Raw genomic sequence first — 19,157 nt, forward strand, 5'->3', positions numbered from 1 at the left:
GCTCTCTCTCTCTCTCTCTCTCTCTCTCTCTCTCTCTCTCTCTCTCTCTCTCTCTCTTTCTCTCTCTCTCTCTCTGTGTCGAGGGGTGAGTTTCGAGTTCCTCGTACTGCTCGATGTCGGGGCGAAGTTCCAGGCGGTCTTCGTGCCTCGTAAACTCCAACCATTGTCTTTCCAGTCATTGGGCAGGCTCGCACGCGCTTTTAGGACTGGACGCTGCGAGCAGCTAGTTGGGGATGATATATACGCGTAGGGGATGCTTGGCGCGCGAACTTTGCCCATAGCATCGATACATATACCAGAAAGCAGACGAGACGGGAAGATCGACGACGACGGTTTCAATGTCGAGGCATCGATATCCACCCTCTGCCGCCCCTCTTCTCCCGCTCCTCCTCTCCTTCTCTCCTTACAGCCCATAGATCGTCCTGTATGTGTTCGATTCAAGTGAACGTTGGCGCGAGATTATCGAAGAACCCGAAAGTACCGCAGCGCCCGAAGCCTCTGACAGATACGAGCTCTCTCTGCTCCTCTCTTCCTTCCCTCTTTCTCCCTTTCGTCTCTCCCCTCCTGCCGTCGTCCAACTCCAATTTCGCCGGTGTACGTCTTTTCATTCCCGCCCCCTCGTCGTCCCTGTGCGCCTTGCCGCGGCATTCGCCTTAACCTCCGGCGGATCGCGTATGTTTAATTCATGCCGCGAGCCGTTATGCACGCGAGCCGAGGGGGTCGGCCTCCCCGTTTTTCCGACGCCTTGTCCTTCGTGTTTTGATCACCCGGCGCGATGAGACGGCGCGCGTCGCGTCGCTCGTCCTGTGTCTCGTCCTTCTCCGCCACTCTTTGTCCTCCGCACCCCCGACTACTCGCGTAGACGCGCGCCCCGTTGTGTCAACCGTTCCCATTTTCTGCCGCGTGTCTGAAATGATTGCACTCGGCCTCGTGACCGCTTGTCCTTTGTGCGAATCCCGATGTAGTCCTCGCTCCTCCACCACCGCCACCACTTGTGGAGGCCACCCGTTATTTCCTCTCTCGACGTCGAATGTGTAGCGGCAATTTTAGCGAGAACGCGCAGACAGCGAGTCGTTTTTTCGGCCGTTCGGCCGTCTCTCTCGTTTCTCCTCTACTCGCGTGACCGAGCCGACGGAAAGGAAACGCTTGCGTGTCGCGGACGGACGAATATGCATATAATTGTGCGCGCGTCGCGTACGCGCATTATTTCAGACACGATTCCAGCAGCCAGCGATTGTTGTTACTGCCGATCCCTCCTCGCTGCGTCCGCCGGTACACCGACAAAGTTGCCGCTCGTTATTATTGTTGCATTATTATCCGCGCGCGCGCGCGCGCGCTTTTGACGTACCGCTCGACTAATTGCGAGTGTCTCGCAAGGTGACTCGCGAGAGCAGAGAGACATTTTCGCGCCATTAATCGCCGCGTCATTAAAGGAACGGCATTTTCATGGAACTTTCGACGGCTTTTCCAACTTTGTAACGCGCGACGCGTATATAATGCATAATTTAAACAGCGAGATAACTTTATGCATTACCGTCTATGTATATGCATCGAGCGACGCAAGTGGGAGGAGGAGACGGACTAAGTCTCGGCAGATATTACCGAGTAATGTAAGTCATGAGTTGCGATATTTATAAGCATACGCGCACCGTATCATATCGCCGTGAGATCGAACGGTTTAGGGATCGGTTATTGCGTTAGAGCGAATAGACGGGGCCGTTCCCTTTCGCCTTTTGACGGAGAAGTGAAAGAGAGAAGCGCGACTCTACGCCGACGCGAGTTCACGCGGGTGGAAGAAAAGGGCTGATCACCGTAAAGCTCGTGTCACACTACGGATTGGAGATGGAGGATCGCGGATTGAAGATAAGATCTCGACGAATCAATCAACTTCGGTCTCGACTCGCTTTGCTCCAATTGATCAAGTTCCAATTTTCGATCTGCAGTCCGTAGTTTCCGATCCACAGTGTGACACGGGCTTAAAAGTCAGTCGCAGAAAACGGGAGATGAGCACGCGCCGGAATTTCACGGGGAACGTCGTCGGGATCGCCCGGGATAATAAAAGTTGAGGGCGGAATCGCGCGAAGGAAGAATTAGTCATGGCCGGGGCTTGGCACGTTTTGGAAATTTTGCGCGCGCCTACTCTCCCACACACACACGTACATCCGTGATCACAAAGCAACCGGGAGACCCCGGAAACCTAACATACGCGTCGCAAATTAATTTACGACACATATGGTCGGCCGTTATCGTCGCAGATAATCGTCAGATTTTCTCATAGTTTGATATCGCCACAGTTTCCGACCAACGTATGCACGGAGAAAGTATCGCGGTAAAAATTGCAACTAAATTGTTGTCTATCATACTGACTGCGACTCAAGTTGCTATGTATTTACTGAAAAATATGATGCACGTTCGACTTGTTATCACGAAATTATTGTGATTGCCCGACTATTTTGTTGCAGAACACAGAATAACCGAGTTTTATTGCGGGAAGGAAGAAATCTTGCAATTTCACTTGATACAAGTTGTAGTTACATCGTACTGCGTTCATAACGAAAATTACGATGCGAATGTTTCAAGATATACTGAAACATTTCTCCGTATAGAGTCTCCACGGTGTTTTTTCCATCGTTTTCCATCAGCCTACGTTCGATCGAGAGTCTGCGGATGAAAAGTAGATCGGAAAAAGGGAAGCACCCTGTATGAGACGTAACGAAGTCCCGGGCACGCTGTCCGTCCGGACGTGACAGTCCATTCGTGGCTATCGACGTTTCAGCTGAATCAAGACTCACTCGATTGGGAGGGAGGGAGAAGGGAAGGGGGGAGAGAGATATGTATATATGTATGGGAAGAGACGGATCTTAATTAATGAATTCTTGCGCACTCCGGCGAAGCGATCGATCGTGATCGGTAATTGGTGGGGATTAATTTCCCGCCGGACGCGCGGCTCTCTTCCGCGAGGATCGACCGATAGCATTCGTCGAGGCTCATATGAAATTCAAATTGGTCATTCGTAATTTAATATAATTATTTGCGGTGGCAATCGTACATATACGCGCGCGCGCGCGCGCGGCTCTGAATATTCCAAAAGAAGAACGCGCGGTCGATAATTTACAACAAAATAGAACTTGCTGGAAATTACAATATCCATGGTCGATTAACTCTCGTTTATCGGCCCGATCGAAAGACGCGGAAGATCAAAGGGGCCTTGTTAAAAATCCGGCCGCGCTTCTCTCGCCGCATGGAGAAGGATTAAGGATTCTCTCAACGTCGCGCGACCGAACGTCTCTTTCCATTTTGCCGTCGTAGGAACGACGATGAGTCGCGCGAGCCGAGTCTTCTCCGAGGAGTAGAGAAACTCCGGGACAGAGAACGACGCTCGGGTACATTTGCATTACGATTAAAACAACAAGATCCACGACGATAATATTATGAGTATCGTAACCGTAGCCGTTTCGCCGAGTCCCTCCGACTCTTCTAGTTCCCTTTAAAGCGAGGATCCCTTTAATGAAACAGACAATACGATCGGGAACGACGTGCACTCGATGAATAATCCGCGGACGAGAGACTCGCGGGTGAATTTTCTCTCTCGCGAATCCCTCGACGCACCTCTTACCTTATCGCCGTGCGAGCCCCAGTTGAAATTTTATTAACTCTCCTTTGGACCTGAACTCTCCAACATTTATTCCGCACGATCAGTGTGTGTAAACATGTAAACTAAAGTTCTACTTAGTATCCCCAAATGACAGAAAACGCACAAAGTGCCACTTGCACACTGAAAGAAGAAATAGTAAGATCTGAAAAATAGTAAATATTTTGTGAGAGGTGTTGATAACATATTTATTTAAGAGATTCTTTTATTCTAGATTCTTTTAGATTCTTTTATTTAAATAGCATAAGCATTTTATTTAAATAGCACAATTTCACGAAAAGTCAAGGTTCTCTGAAGATTTTTAAGAAAGTGTACATATTTCCTTATTTAGAAAATATTTTATATCAGTACGATAAGTTGCGAATTAGTACGTTATTAGCAGCCAACGAATAAAAATTTACTATTTCTTACATATCTCTTCTCTCAGTGTAGGTTCTAAAGAGGTCCTCCGCCAAAGTTAATAGGTCAAACAGACTCAAAGGAAGTTGATATAGGTTTCAGAGTATCAAAGTAGACGTTACATATCGAATATCGAGAGTAGGATCAAAATTTCGCGAGAACATTTACTTCGGATGCGTTGGTACGACGCGATGAAATAAAGTATCGCGGTCGGGAACACCCACGCGGGACGTAATCGGCCGTAAAAAGCGCCGCTGAAAATCGTCATAACAACGCGCGAATATGGTCGCGGGTGAAGTGTGGATCCGCTCGGATTTTTTCGCGCTTGACCCATTTTTGCCCAATGTCTGGGGAACGCGCGGATGATGTGGTGTGTGTGTGTGTGTGTGTGTGTGGGTGTGTGTGAGAAAGAGAGAGAGGTGTTATTACTTCTTCGGAATTTAATTAATCCCCGCCTCTGCCAGATTTTCTTTCCCGCCGTCGGTTCAGCGCAACGATGCCTTCGACACGTCGCGTTAATAGTGATCGAATCCCGTCCATCTTGATCGATTATCGGCCGATTCAGCGTAAGTGCGCGCGTTTGCGATTCTTGGGCTGTACGTTAATTACCACGAGCTCACTCGTTCGACTAGTTATCAATGTCGTTGTAGTCGTCGTCGTCATCTGTCACAGTCACTTCGTCCACCGTTGTTGCAGGGTCATGTTGCGTAACAGTTTATCTTTCTTTCTTCCTCTTGTCTCTGCAGCTCTCTCTCTCTCTCTCTCTCTCTCTCTCTCTCTCTCTCTCTGTCTCTCTCTCGCGAACGACAATAGTGAAGTTAATTTACAACGAACTTACACCTCGTCGGCAAGAACACTTCCGAAATAATTGCATCCGAAGTTATGCGCTCATGGAATACACGAACACGGACATTATGCATTGTCGCGTTGTTTCTCTCTCACTCTCTATCTATCTCTCTCCCTCTCCCTTTCTCTTCCTCTCTCTCAACTTCCACCCTCGATACAATGAGCGAGCTCCTTCATTAAACTTGAATTATTGCCGCGTCTTGGTGAAATCATTCGCGGTTGCTATTTTCCGCCCGTAAAAGTACTCAGGATGGAAGAGAGTAAGGTAATGACGTACTGCAGACGATCGTGCAGCAACATCGTTGTGTGTACGCGATATCGGGTAATAAGTGTCGCCGACTATGCGGAACACGCGAAAGCGCAACACAATGGTCCTCGCAATTCACTTCCGGAACGGAACGTACCGGGCGGCACCGTACGAACGGGAGACGAGTCAACAATTGGTATGGGAAAGAAAAATACCTCAGGTCGGACAGTGGAGAACAGGTGAAAACGCGGCGAATAATAAATTTCGAATCGCATGCGCGGAATCGCTCTGTGTTTTCCCCTTTTATTTTTTTTTGCTTCCTTTTTACATTTTTTCTCTCGCAAAGTTTCGCCTCTCCTCGTTGCTGCCGCCGCGAGCAACGGCGATAAATCTCAACGGAAAACGCGAATCGAAAAAAGAAGAAGGGAGAAAAAGAGCCGAGAGCGCCCATGATAGACTTCCATGATTATCACGACACGAGATAATCAATGATGAAAACTTTACAACTGTTGTTTCAATTATATTTATCAGACAAATATATTGTATGTTGACTTACAGGTAAACCTATCCAAAAGTTACACTCCGATTTCTTTCTAATTTGGCACAAATATAGAAGTAAAAAAAATATTTAGGTAATATTTTTTCATTTTGGCCCACTTTGAGTTTTATGGGCAGTTTATAGCTTTTTAATGTTCTCACTCCTATCATCAACAAATGCAACAAAAATGCATAAGAAATAAAATTGAATACAAGATATAGGTTTTTTATTTGCTAATAATTTAATAATAAAATAAAATTACTTGTATAAATAATAAAATGTTTAAACAAAATATCTAAAAAGTTGAAAAAAATTATTTATATAAATAATTTCTCAGTTTGGCCGAAATTTGGACCATTTTTGGCTAATTTAGCACAGATTTAAAATATTTTGGTTGGAATCCCAGCTGTAGAAATTTAGAATGGTTCGTGTCTCAACTATACCGATTTTGCTAAAATTTTAATTAAAATTGCCGGATTTCTCTCGATTTGGCCGAGATTCGAACCATTTTTGACTAATTTAGCACAGATTTGAAATATTTTGGTTGGAATCTCGGCTAAAGAAATTTAAAATGATCCGTCTCACTATGCCAATTTTGTTAAAATTATTTAACTGTATCTTGAATTCAATTTTATTTCTTATGCATTTTTGTTGCATTTGTTGATAGGAATGAGAACATTAGCTATAAACACAAGCTATAAACTGCCCGTGAAATTCAAAGTGGCCCAAAAGAAAAAATATGACCTACATATATTTTGTACTGCTACATTTGTGCCAAATTAGAAAGAAATCGGAGTGTACCTTTTGGATAGGTTTACTTAATAATCGTTAAATTTCTATCATCCAATATCATAAACTTTTTTGTCTCTCTGTGTATGAACCGCTCATAAGGGACGCAACTTTCATAAATCGATTAGTATAAAGCTGCTGCCGAATTTACGTATACCCTATCTGGGATCACGAAAACATGCGAAAACTGCGGAGTACTTTTCGAGACCAAAGTTCGCGTGCGCGCGCGTGGACGTACACGCGGCGTCATGAATGCCCTGAAATTTACGGATCAAAGGTTATACTCTATTTTGAACCTTACACATAATACTTGAGATTGAAAATCGCACAAGTAACTCTGATTATAACGATAGATTTATAATGGCGTTAATTGCAAAGATTTCAATCTTATTCGTACACGCATAAAGCCGAAAATCCCGCAACTCTCGATCCAGGGAATGTGTCGGGCATCCGTGACGTCGTGTGTATTCGAAGGCGGAGTAGAAAGCCGCGTGCGCTCGGTTTTGTTGCAACGCACGTTCCGGTTTGCTCTATTTCTCGCGGCGTGAACGACGCCATAGAAATCGACCGCGATAACGATCCTATTCGTCGGCCGACCGGCCGGTCGATCACTTCCTCGGGTACGTTTCGCGTTCCCAAGCAGCAGCCCTTAATAAATTATGCGCGCTGGAACACGGATAGAATCAGGACAACTATATCGGGCTATAGCCGCGCCGCGTTACGACGCATGATCGATTAAGTAGAGAAAGCCGGACGGGCCGCACTCTCGACAGCCGCGCTCCTCTGCGAGCCTAGCTGTGCGTGCGGCTCGCTTTCGGTTCGCGAGATGCACTCTCGCGCGAATCCTTGGAAAAATCGCGACCAACCTTGTATACGTGTGCACACGAGTCTCCGACTATTGGGTTCTCCGGAAGCTCTCTCGAGAGCCGAGGAACGTTGTGTTCGGGAAGGGAGGAGGGCGCGCCTCTCGACTTTCGCAGGTGGGCTCGCTCGGCGGAATAATGCATGTCTTTATCTATCGCCGTACAGCCTTACGCAAGTGCAAGCACTCGATTTATTCGCGGCTTTTCGTTGCGCCGCGATTAGGCTTATCAGATTCGGCGCCGACGTCGGCCGATCGTATTTCTCGGTCTTTAGCCGCCCCCGCCATTTTCTTATATGCCAAGCACATTCTATTACCGCCCGCTATCGATAAGCCATTCGGGCGCGATTATGAGAGAAATTTTCATTACGACGCGATCCCCTCGCTTACGGGTCCCTTCAATTTGCTGGTGGCACGCGGTTCGATTTGATTCCTTTTTCGAGTCGAATTCGGGCTATCCCGCGCCGATTGAATGTCATTTATTTATAATTCATTATATACGCGGAAAATATTATGGTAAAAGTTACGTTAACATCATGTATTTTTTATTGTACATTTTGATTATTATAAATTGTGTTTTATAAAGCTGATCTATATTGAAGTTATGGTAAAAATTAATATAAAAACAGTGAATTTCTGATCCTCATATACGATACAAAAGCATTCAAGTACAATAATTACAATAATTTTGTAGAAAAATGTCAAACATATATAACATTCTTAAACAAATATACAATAACAATAGTAATTTCTGTCGTAATTCTGGTCCAAAATTACAAAAATTTTATTACAATTTTTACTGTGATATTTTCTCCGTGTAGAGAGAGACGCACGGGAAAATACATCTTGCATTCAAGTAAATGTTATTTGTTTCAAGTATTTCATAGATTTATGTACTCTCTCTAAGAAAAAAATTAATTGGAAATTTATTAGTGGGCTATAAAGTTTATTTGCAAAAATGAATTGTATTTTGTAAAAATAAATTTCGTATATCACAAACAAATTATCAAATATTTTTCCTCACTGTATATCTATAAATCTATCATAAGTTCATGAAATTAAATTAAATATTAAATTAAAACTTTCTAAATCCTATTAAATGTAATATTTCAAGAATATATTAAGTTAAAACAACCTGCAACTGTTTTTTCGATCAAGTTTTATAACATTCTTGTAAAGAGAATAAATTCTCCTCTTAGATAATAATTAACATAATAATAGTAATAATTATTAATAATTATTAATAACATAATAATGAGCTATTTTAAAATTTCTGACAAGTATATTTTAAGACTATTATCCGGCAAATATTCCTTGCAGAAGATAATCATTACTTAAAAGAAAGAAAATTATCTAAGTAATCGCTTTCCTTAATGATTTTCTGTGTGCGTACAATTCATAATCTATTTACAACACGATGTATATAATCCATAATTTAATTTCTATAATTATCTAATCTGTCACTTTTTTAAATTAGATTTGATTTGATTTAGTGGGGAATGTTATTTATTCACACAATTCTCACGAAAATTTCTTCGCAGCGATACGCGGTGCGGCGACTCGATTTGCCGCTGTTGGCCGTTCGTTCGTTTGTTCATTTGTACGATGGCTATAACAACGCCGATAGGGAACACGGTGGTTTTTGCGCAGCGACGATAGAGCGGGAAGGCCGCGCGCGTGCAGAGACCCGCTGCCTTTTACTATCGATTCTACCGACGTTTCCGCGGAGCGTGTCTGCTCGTCTCTTCGGTGACCTTTCAGAAGTTACGAGCTAACAATACTCCGAGTTGTCGAGCGAATCTTGAGGAGCGAACGGGTTGCTCCTCGTCGGTAGCTTTGCACTTGGTCGCCAAGACTCCACGGCATATGGTAGCTCCTCGCCTTCCCAAAAAGTCCATTAGTGCCGTTAACGAGGTTCGGCGACGTTGCTAATATATTTTGGCCGAGTCGAAGCTCCTCGTCCTCGCTCGTTGGGAAATAACGAACGGTGGAATCGATCGAATCTCTTGGCGACTGTGCGCGCGAATGCATCAGTAAAACGCGCGGCGACGGCGACGGCGACGGCGGCGACGATGACGACGACGACGACGACGACGACGACTTATGTTCCGTATGTTGCGGATGCACACGAACGAATTACGTGCATGCCATCGCGACGACCCGTTTGCAAATTCAACTGCGTCGGCTTTCACTCGTCGAACGCTCGTTTCTATTCACGATGTCTCGTTGAGCATTCTTCCTCGTCAACATCGACGACGGAACCAGCACGAGAAAAATGTTTAAACGTCGGCCCTCAGTCGGACTCCCCGAGCTGTCATTAGACACGATCGAGGAAAGAGAGCGCAATTGTTCCGTAGCGCTCTATATGCGCGAGACAATAATTAAGGATGCCATATCGTCTCGCGACGATCGGACGTTTAATGAATCCACTCGACCGCGAAGCTGGCGTTATCGGCCAGGTTAATTACTTTTATCGTCTCGTCTGTGCTTCCTTAACGTTCGCGCTTTCGAATCTGGGCGGTACGGGGGTCGAGTTGGTCCATTTAATTTTCTCTAGACCGGTATAGAAAGCAACTTTTATCAATTATCGAAGGTATTAAGAAGTCGATTCCTCCTGTGCTCGCGCACGAGCGAGATATCCAGTCTTTCTCCACTGAGAAAAAATATCTGGTACTTGTAGCTGTAATCACACAGAGAAGCAATAATTACTATAAATTGCTGAAGAAAATAATTTTTTTTTTTTAATTCACTTCCACTATAATGTTAAGTGATTATATGTATGTTACTGCTACCATTTTTGTGTTAGAATAATAAAAAATGTTTGGGATTTTATGTATGGGTTAAAAAATAACTATAATTTTAGTTAGATCAACCATTTCTCTTTCTCTTTGCACGAAAAAAACCTTCCGTTCGTGTAACTGAATCAGAGCCAGACAAAAAATTCGCTGACGAGAAATAATATCTCTGTTACTATGATTGAAAACATTCGTCTGAACATTCAGCTGCATTAAAACTTGGTTGAGGTAACCGAGAGTAATGGCTGAGAGAAACCTCCTACAGAAATCTTTCTGTTCCTACAATAGAGTTTTTTATTTAGTTTCCAGATATCAGTATCAGTGTTTTTTCCTTCAATTTGCATATAACTAACAAGGGAGAACTTGGTTTACAATTATATCCCTTAACTACATACAGCCATCCATTCCTTATTTCCATCTATGTAGTTGCTAATATCTCTATAGTTACATTGCCTCTCTCTAATTGACTTCGCAATATCCTTGTTAATTAAATGCCTTTGTAATCTCCTTTCACGATCTTCCTAATTTCCACCTAACCTTTACACTAGCTACATCGTCTCTCTATCTATCACGTCTAATTGCATTTTCCTATTTTACTCAACAGGTACCATATAGTTCTTACACAATATTCCAAATTCTGTCCTTCTTTTCAGCTGTACACACTTGTTCCTTTATCTTTACTCTTCCTATCTGATCTCTTCAGTGCTCTCCTTATTTCCTCTTCATCCCCTTTCCCCCCGATTTTCTTCCATATCTTGTTGTTAGTTTCATTGTATTTCACTTTATATTTTCTACTAACTTCACCGAGTGATTCCTCTGTGTTATTTCTTCACTTTCTATATATCCTTCAACTTTATATATCCTTCAATCTATATGACCAAGAAAAAGTTTTCCATATTCTATAATTTTTCTTCTTGTTCTTTATACTCAAGTCTTCTTATTTGCACACCTATCCCATTAGTCTTGTGTCATCGTTCTTGCGTATGCCTTTATTTTGCTTCTTTATCCTCTATTCGATGACTAAATCTTTTTTCTTCATTTTTTGTACCCTCTTCTTCCTCCAATCTTTGTGTAATTCTGTTTTCTAATATCTATTATATTATACATTTTTTATTGATTCCTCTGCATTATCATATTAATTTAAACTTGCTTAACCACTCGATCTTTATGACATCAAAACTATTATGCATTTTATGCCATGAATTCTACTGTTTTATCTTTTTTCGCCACTTACACTATCTACTTACACTTTTTTCATCACTTACACTATCTACGCTCCCCATTCCTACATAATTGTCTTTATCCCTATATTTAACTTACTAAAACCATCCCAAACTCATGTATCACGTTAACAAAGCATCCATTTGCACTCATTTGAACAAGACTTCCCAGATAACAGAAAATTGAGTTACAGTAACGGAATTATTTTTTCCGTGTTTTTTTCTTTCCCTCTCTCCTTGTCTCTCTTATCTTCTTATTTTTTTCGAAAATAGAAAGAAGATTTCGCGACGTAGGCTTTACATACGGAATCTTCCGAAATTTCTCTCGTGCTCCGATTAAATCGATACGGTACGCGCCGCCCAGGAACTGCATGCCGGGCAGGATGAGCGGGAGAATCGTTAGAGCATCTGAAATAACTATGGCGTAGGAATTAGAACGTTCGAACACACGAATAGGTGTGATCGATCCGTGCCGGTGATGCGGCATCGCGAAAGACACCTGCGAGGCACCTCGAATTATAATATTCAATGCTGCTGTATCTCGTTAATTTCAACCGAACGGTATTCGCGTCCCGAAGGAGGTCTACGATCACAGTTACGACGCTATACAGTCCCGGTTTGCGTATGTATGCACTTGTGTGTGTGTGTATGTGTGGGTATTCTTCGTCGACTGCGACGCAAATGGAGCCAGGAACCGATGTAATTAACCTCCGTCGAATTGTCGACGAGGGTTAAGTGGCCGCGGGTCTAATGAGCGAGTCGCTAAATGGGCGGAATTGCGTACGAAGTATCCGAGCAATTGCGTGAAATTACGAGCGGCGTGAGCGACTCCCACGCGTCGCTTTCGCGCGAGTATCGCGCGTGAGTAAGCGAGCTCAATCCGGGCCGCGAATTGCGGTTCCTTGTTGGCTCAAGAAAGCGCGATACCGCCTCACCATCATCGTGTCTCCCCGTCGCTTTGTGCACGCCGTCGTTTCTCCGCGGGAAACCGGCGAGCACTTGCAAAAACTACCTTGTAGCGACTTCTTCGTCGCTCCCCGCGAGTGGCCGGCACGAAAAAGAGACGCGCGACTTATCCGCGACGCGGCGCGTTCGTCTTCAGCGCGGACTACAATACGAGTCGCCCTGAATTTACGGATAAATGACGTTTTCGCGTTAGCCTTGTTATCCCGTCCGGGTGGCTAATCGACCTCGTTTCGATTTCGCGCCGAGCTGTTCGCCTTAAGCGCCCACTAACACGCTCCCGATCACGGTCACGTCACCGCGCAGCAAGTTCTCCACGCCGCACGACAATTTTCTGCACTGAACAAGAAAGGCAGGAAGGTGAAAAAAACTGAGTCTCTCTCTCTCTCTGTCTCTCAGGATCGCGCAAATTTTCTTGCACAGATATTGAGTCGAGTTGAGGAAAAATCGAGTCAGCTCCATAAATTGAAGCAGGAATTCCGACTTCCTGCGTAGAGGAAATATCGTAAAAAGAATTACAACGAAATTTTCCAGTAATCCTGGATCATGTAGGGGAATTATGATCGAAATTATTATATTTATTTCGAGATGTTATTATGTGCACGTTTGACTTGCTATAAAATTACTGTAATTAAGAGTGTTTATCGCATATTAAGCACGAAATTTGCTGAGACAATTCGGCCAGTCACTTTGCCACGCGTAATTCCCTGTAATTGAATCCCGTTTGACTCGATTTGAGTTGTTATCACTGATCTCCTTTTATAATGTATGTTGCGCGGTGAAACGCGATTGACAGGATCACTTGGCACCGCGTCACCGTTCGTATAAAACGGAAGTAAAAGCAAAATAAAAGTTCTCGTGAACGAGAGTGGAAGTTAGGGCATCGTGTCAGGAACGAGTTTGCAACGATTCTCTCTCTCTCTCTCTCTCTCTCTCTCTCTCTCTCTCTCTCTCTCTCTCTCTCTCTCTCTCTCTCTCTCTCTCTCTCTCTCTCTCTCTCTCTCTCTCTCTCTCTCTCTCTCTCTCTCTCTCTCTCTCTCTCTCTCTCTCTCTCTCTCTCTCTCTCTCTCTCTCTCTCTCTCTCTCTCTCTCTCTCTCTCTCTCTCTCTCTCTCTCTCTCTCTCGCGACATCAAAACGCGAGGCCACTGGTTTTCGCGAGGGTGGCGAGACGCAGGAATCGTCGAGAAGAGCCTCGGAAGAGCTCCCGCTGGCGAGAATTAGAGCGGCATAGAGGCTCTTATCGATCGCGCCCGGCTGGGGAAGGTCTCCCAGTTGATTTACCGTCGCGATTCGCGATCTCAGGTGCATTCGAGAGTGCATCACCGAAGGCCGCGACACCTTATACGCGAAAGGGCACGTACGACGCTCGTGCGATTCCGAAGGATACACCTTGCGAAAGGAAGTCTCGTCTGCGAATTGGAATTGGTAGACTGATGCTGTCGTTATAATCTGGATAGTAAGTAGTTGCGACTTTACAATGCATTCGCGTGTGTTACTTGTAATAACGCTTTAAAGTTGTGTTATTTGTACCACAAATTCGTTAGGTGAGTAGATAATCAGGAAATATGAAAAATAAAGCCGCATATCCGAGTAATACTCGAAAGACACGGGGACAATAGTGTATACAGAAAAATACTGCATTCAAGTAAACGTTACTTGCTTCAAGTATTTCATAAGCTTGCTCATAAGTATCTCATATATCCGCGAATCTGTCACAAGCATTAAATTTATTCAAAATATATTCCGAATCCTAGTAAGCTTAGCATTTCAATCAAGAATATTGAATTAAGATAAAAATATTACAAGTAATTATAAATATATATTTAAACAAATATATTACATAAATATATTATAAATAATAGACCACTATCAAAAAAATATTCTTTGTTGAAGATGACTATTACTTAAAAGTAAAGTGACCAGATTTTCCAGTCCCTATTTCATGACACTTTATATATGGGACAATATTTTACTTATAAATATATGAAAAATAATTTAACAACAATGAAAGTCTACTGTATATAGTAAAAATAGAAACTATTGCCAAGATAAAACTGTTGTCCTTACTTGAAATAAAAAAGAAGAAACAAAACTGCTACGCTTACTAGAGCTATGCATTTTCTTTGCAGAACATTTTTTTTGTTTTGAAGGACTTTAAAAATTCTCTTTAAGCCGAGACAGTTGGACTGAATTCGGCGTCCTACGGATAGCGTGCGAAAAAATCCGAGACATAGGATGGAGAACCGGGACTGTCTCGGGAAAAACGAGACGTCTGGTCATCTTATTATTCAAAGAAGGAAATCGAGGATAATGCAATTTTGCTGTGTGCGAATCTACAATGCATTCGTTCGTAATTTGCGATCGTCAAAAATTCGATAATAAAGATGAAACTTGAAATGACCGGCAGTCTGGTGTCCGGAATCGACATCACTGCTCGTTCGGTTATTTCGGTGCCGTCGGGACGATGTTAATAAAAGGGGGCGCGCGTGTTTAATGCAGAAACGGACGGTGACTGGACTCTACTCCGCGTCGTGGTAACGATTAGCACCGCGGGAGCATTGACGCGCGCGCGAGACTAACAACAAACGAACGCGCATCGGCCGTCTGGCCGCCAGCGATCGATCGATTGTCTCGCGCGAAGGAACGCAGGGGATTTATAATTGAGCGCGACGCGATCGATAGCCTAGAATCTTATTTGCCGGTCACGTGAGCGATTTACGGCAACGATTCACCCGCCACTACTACCGCCGCAACACACCGCCGCCATCACCACTACCATCACCTTCTGCTCCATCAGCACTTCGTCCCGCGCGTTACTACATTCGGACGCTCGCGTACGCCCGCGCGATAACGAATATCACGCGAAGTGAATTTCGATCGAATCGACAAGATGCCGGGATACAGATTAAACGTTCGCTCCGCTCGGCTGATGGTGCTGGCGGTGGCGGTGGTGTCGGTGTCGCTGCTCGTCGAACTGCAACGTGCGCCCGCACGTTCACTGCAGATGTGTCGGCGACGATGGCGAAAGCGATTCGAATAAATCTCTCTAGCCCGGGGAACGGGTTTCCGCGTTGCGTCCATTAGAATTTGCATTCTCCTTTGAAAAGAGGATCCCTTTTTTTTGTACAAAGAAAGAGAGAGAGAGAGAGAGAGAGAGAGAGAGAGAGAGAGAGAGAGAGAGAACTGTTCTCTATTTTCGCGTGTCGATTCAACGACGCTTGACGTCGCTTCGTAGCACCTGGCCTGGCTTCGGCCTGCTGGCGCACCACGCCCAGGTTTTTGTCGGTTCGCGTGAACACAAAAGAATCCCCGATGTGGGAATTCGCCCGCAGCGCGCGCGGCACCGCGTTCTGAAAAAATCGCCGTTTCTCGTGACGGCCGCGACGCCGCGTCTGTAACATCGTTTTTGCTCGTACGTGCAGAAATGTGCGGATCTTTCGATGCATGAACTTGGCTCTCGCCGGCGCTCTCTGCGTGTCGCATTACGTCATCCGCGCGCGAAGATGGTGAGCAATAAATTATAAATTATCGCGTATCTCTCGGCGTATATAATGAGATAACGCGCGCTCATTTCAACATAGCGCCGTGGCGCAAGCTGTCACGCGGACGAGTGCGATTTTTTATCCAACGACGACCTCGGGAAATTCCTCGCGATACCGAAATCCCGAGACCCACTGTTCACACAAATTCAAGATTCCAAACGAACGCTTCGATACATGAATAGCTAAGTGACGAATAGTGAAGCAAGTCGAGCCAGGTGTAGGAAGCAAACTGCGGAGATGTCGGACGCCATTTGACAGAATGATTTTGACACACAACGTAAGATGAAAGTATCCATGCCTGGACACTATTATTTTGCGTAAATATCCAAACTTTTGACATGGAATATACTTGTATATTCAGTATATGTATTCATATTTTGCATTGAAAGTTTCAATATTCGTATTTCAAGACCAAGACAATAAGAATGTTCAGAGTTAAGTACGTGTCCATGCATTGGTACTTTTATCTTAATCGAGTTATTAGAATTCTCCAACCGTACGCGTTATTGATTGTCCAAAGAAAAGTAGGTGTACAATGTTTCAAACTAGCAATCTGTCCCTGTAACAGCATCGTGTTAATGTCCAGAAACAAATTTGAACTGTTATAAGACATTCCGAAATTCCGAGAAGATAGCTCAATATGAATAGTCGAAGTAATTAATACTGCCACAGCCTGAAGCACCTATGTAAATAGCAAATGTATTAATTGGTAGAGAATAGTAATGAGGTTATTAAAATTTTCTAACTCTCGTTATTGACTTTTTATTGATTAATCATTCGAAGAAACGTGGGAAACAGTGTATAATCAGAATAGCAATCTGTCCCAGCGACAGCTTTACGGGAATGCCCAGGAACGAGTTTGCACGGCTATCCCGATAACCTAATTACATTATGCTACTCGGAGTTACCGGCTCCCGCCGGCTAATGTATATACATCCACGGATTGGACTAACGAAATCGGCAAACCGTAATAGATATTAATGATTCTCTTAAAATAGGATCCGTTTGGGGCTGCAGACGCTCCGGTGCACGTAAAGGGAGATTGTGATTGATCTATACGGCGTTTCGAAGCGTTTGCAGCGTCAAGTGGATCGTGCCCTTACTGATCCTGCACGCAGTACAGGATAACACAGCGATCGTTACCGGTCGGGCTCCTCGAAGGAGACGCGAGACGACGTTGGAAACGTGCCTCGTCTCGCATGGGCGTACAACTCGGTTACTAAACAGTGGCCACATATTTTTTCCAATGAAGTTACAATGCTTAATTTAATGAGGATTCAGAAGCTTAAGAATATTCGAAAATCTTGCAGAAAGATTTCTACACATGCGTGGTTAGGTTTACCATCGCTGATAAAACAAAACAACACATACATTTATGTGTGTACAAGTGGTCTGTTCTTTTCAGCTGCACTGCTAAACTAGTGCAATAAGTTAGAGTGAGACAACATATACTTGTCTCACTTTAACTTATTGCACCAGTTCAGCAGTGCTGAAAAGAACAGACCAAAGAAATACAAAAAGGATAGCGTGATATTAGTGACGATCATCTCTGCGTTATCCATATCTTTCGAGAGCTCGTCATCGACTTCAGCATCCCCTTAAGAGATACTGCTGACGCGTTCGCGTTGTAATCAATCATGGCAGAAGTTCAAGCGACAGTATAGAATATGAAAATAAATTTGATTAACATAACATGTGGTCTGTTCTTTTTAGCTACACTGCTGAACTACTGCGATAAGTTAGAGTGAAATAAATATACTTTCTCTCACTCTAACTTATTGCACTAGTTCAGCAGTGCAGCTGAAAGAGAACAGAACAATAAAAATATGGTTACCTCGCCTTAGTTTAAATTACGAACTTGTGGGTTGGAAGATTTAGATACGTCCCTTCATTGACTGATTGCAGCGCGAACGCATCGGCAGTGCCTCTCAATTGTGACAAGCAGGAGCGCTGCACAACTGCTGATTCGGAAAAATGTGCGGCCGCCGTTTAGTGACCGGGTATGCAACACTCGGATAGCTCGCTCACACACAGAGTTAGTCCTGCGGGCAGGGCACACGCACGCAGTGCGAGAGCGAGAGCGAGTGGAAGAGGGACGGCCGTGGTCCGGCGGCGGCCGCCACGTAAAACCGAGCACGCCGCACGCGGCGTCTCAGTCGCGGCACCGCGCGCGCGCCGTGAAAGCAACGAGACGTTCCGCTGTTGGTAGTACGCGCGACGTAAACGCTCCTCTCTGACTGCACGTCGCGACCACGAAAGGCCGAGCACGGCCACTCCCGAGAGAGTGTAATAACCGGGAAGGTACGGGCGAGAGCAGGCGTGAGTCTGCCGCACGAGAAGACACGCGTCGCGCCGTGAGCGGAGGACAGTTGAGGTTAGGGGACGTCGCCTGCTGGTGCAGTTGTGTGGTGCGTCGTGGTGTATACGCGAGCGTACGCGCGGGCGTGCGCGCGCGCGCACACACAGCCACGTCAGGACGCACGAGGTCAACTGTCAATTTTGCGTTCAACTGGTAGGAAGCACGAGAGTGACCGAGCCCCTAATGGCGTAACGGCGCTCGTGGACGTGGACAACGCGCAGAGACAGCGGCGAACGGAAGAAAGGAGCGGGGTCGTGTGCAGTGACGTAAGGTAACGGATCTCCTCGCGGGTGCGGAACTTTCGTTGCGCGAACGAGGGGGAGGGGGAGAGGGAAGGGGTCGAAGTGTCTCGCGGTTTCGAGTCGGAGTCGGCCTCGCCGAGATTTTTCGCCACATTCTCGATGTTACCGATCGATATCTGTGTTTTCGAAATATATTCGCGTCTTTGTCTCCGTGTGCAATCCTCTCTCGTCGTTCGCGGAAGGCGCTAATTACGGCCTTGCGTCACCGCGACTTGTTCTGCCGCTTGTCCGTGCGTGAGCTTTGACATATCGTTTCGAAATATTGCTATCGCGCTTTCTTGTTTTTCGCGTATCGTCCAGCAATTCTGTGCTCTCTAAGGCTCAACGAGCCGTAGCCTCCGCAAGGCTGACTTGCGAAACAACGTCCGTAAAATTCAACGAAAGTCGGCACTTTGTCCGCCGCGCGCGGACGACGCACCTCGCTCGCGTCGAGAGCGCACGGTGGAAGACGCGACTGTCTTACTTACCTGTTATGCCAGGGTCCGTTCCCACGGTATCCTCTGTGCACGCGTGTGCGCGCGTGTGAAGTATAGGTGCACGTGAAAGGAGGGGAAGAAAGAGAGACGCACAACACCGCCGAATATTGCTCCTCGACCTCCCCGACGCGCTTGGCTGCCCGCGCCACCCCGTTCTCGTGTTGGA

The 19,157-nt window shown here is 45.0% G+C and overlaps 1 protein-coding gene across 4 annotated transcripts in view; it reads left to right on the top strand.

Annotated features, from left to right (window-relative positions):
• Positions 1 to 19,157, top strand: part of LOC116842503 (MICAL-like protein 1) — a 129,499-nt gene that overhangs the window by 42,921 nt on the left and 67,421 nt on the right. Inside the window, exon 1 of one of the 4 annotated variants that reach the window (XM_032811808.1) lies at positions 17,992 to 18,484. The exons of the other annotated variants lie outside the window; for them this stretch is intronic. The gene's annotated coding sequence lies outside the window, so the exon portion shown is untranslated. Of the gene's footprint in view, positions 1 to 17,991; positions 18,485 to 19,157 lie in introns of those variants that run through there. 4 annotated transcript variants of the gene reach the window in all.

The sequence above is a fragment of the Odontomachus brunneus genome, unplaced genomic scaffold, assembly GCF_010583005.1.
Source record: "Odontomachus brunneus isolate Ranch 3 - 2012 unplaced genomic scaffold, Obru_v1 Obru_scaffold_025, whole genome shotgun sequence".
NCBI classification, from domain to species: domain Eukaryota; kingdom Metazoa; phylum Arthropoda; class Insecta; order Hymenoptera; family Formicidae; genus Odontomachus; species Odontomachus brunneus.